This window comes from Branchiostoma floridae, unplaced genomic scaffold, assembly GCF_000003815.2.
Source record: "Branchiostoma floridae strain S238N-H82 unplaced genomic scaffold, Bfl_VNyyK Sc7u5tJ_1556, whole genome shotgun sequence".
Lineage (NCBI taxonomy): Eukaryota > Metazoa > Chordata > Leptocardii > Amphioxiformes > Branchiostomatidae > Branchiostoma > Branchiostoma floridae.
The window spans coordinates 32,285-33,719 of record NW_023365755.1 but is presented as its reverse complement, the minus strand read 5'-3'; the positions used below and the strand labels follow the sequence as shown (position 1 = coordinate 33,719).

The 1,435-nt window shown below is 39.9% G+C and overlaps 1 long non-coding RNA gene across 1 annotated transcript in view; it reads right to left on the bottom strand.

Annotated features, from left to right (window-relative positions):
• Positions 1-24: 24 nt before the first annotated feature.
• The window catches only part of LOC118408098, a 6,291-nt gene continuing 4,880 nt past the window's right edge, over positions 25-1,435 (bottom strand). The window contains exons 3-4 of the long non-coding RNA XR_004830252.1: positions 1,003-1,126; positions 25-384 (exon numbers count right to left, since the gene is read on the bottom strand). This is a non-coding gene — a long non-coding RNA (uncharacterized LOC118408098). The remainder of the gene's footprint in view (positions 385-1,002; positions 1,127-1,435) is intronic.

Here is a 1,435-nt window from a genome sequence, read left to right as displayed (position 1 = left end):
TAAGTGTGACACCATGAACCCTACTACTTATAGAACAATCACAAACATTTCTGACATTGGCTATGCTTGGAATAAATTATATATGTGTATCATATAACTGTTTTCTTAACTATACTCTTGTCCGGTGTTGGTTTCCATTCCATTCCTTTAGGCAAATGCATTAGTACATTTAGGTGTAACACATACGTTGCAGGACCATAGCTTACCTAGCTTAAAGTCAAGGAGGAAATATTGTAAGTGCTTGATACTAATATGCACATGTACAGCACAACATAGCTTATATATTACCTGCAGCTAGCAAATCAGTATCACTTGTATAATCAGGAATCTGCAGGAACTTGGAACAGTAGATTCAGCCCTCACTTCTCTTCTTTGATTCCGGTTCTGTAGGGTATAAAACACAACATCTAGGACAATCACACAACCTGGAGTTTTGACACATGGCAGTTTGAAAATGCTGAAAATCGAACATTTCAGTTGGCGCAGGCGGACTATGGAACGTCAATGCACTTTGGGTTCCGGGAATGCCCCGATGGCTACGTTTCACGCATGTTTGCAAGCTGATTGCAATATTACCCCAGCTTGATTGTGCCTTTGAGGTTACCTTGTTACATAGTCCTTAATGGGAATGATGTTAATAGAATTCTATTGCATAAGAAATAGGTATATAAAATTGTTAATTTCCGGTATTAAAAGCTCCCTCACTATTACAAAATGGAAAGCTAGAAAGTGATCTAAACTGATGCAGGATGTGAGAGAGACGGTCGGTGGTGGAGAGGCCACATTCCTAATGTATAATAGCTGCGGCTCCATCCGCAGAAATAACAGCTGGACTGGTCCTACCAGACACTTGTTGGCAGCTGAAGTGGGACAACAGCTATCTACATGTAAGTCTATGATAAGTCTAGTATATAGTTTAAACACACAGGTTTTAATTTACTGCACGTGGCTAAAGAAGTAAAATGTGAGTGTAGGAAGTGCGGCAAGATAAAGGAAGGTCACCATCAACCTGTTGAGTTCCCTCACAAAGCCACCCAGCTCCATCCCTGATCACCTGGCCAGACTGACATCCATGTTGACTTCACATCTGATGAGCCCAGACCACATGGGTGGCGTACCAAGACTCCTGAGAAGGAACAAGAATACAAGTACATAGAATAAGTCATCTTGCTGGTAACGTTCATTATGAATATACTGGAAGGAAACGTGTGTTGTACATGAGTACATTGTAAATTGTATATTGTAAATTGTACATACTAGTATGTACACATAGTCTCTAAATTTGTTAGGAGACTTTTCTATCTCCAACCTGGACAAAGAGCCAGGGAACAGCAAGAGCTAATCTAGTCCATTGTTCCTGTTAGATTTGAATTAGTATGGATGTGTCACTAGAAGCATAACAGTTGCTGAATCTTACAGTGAGATAAAAATACAT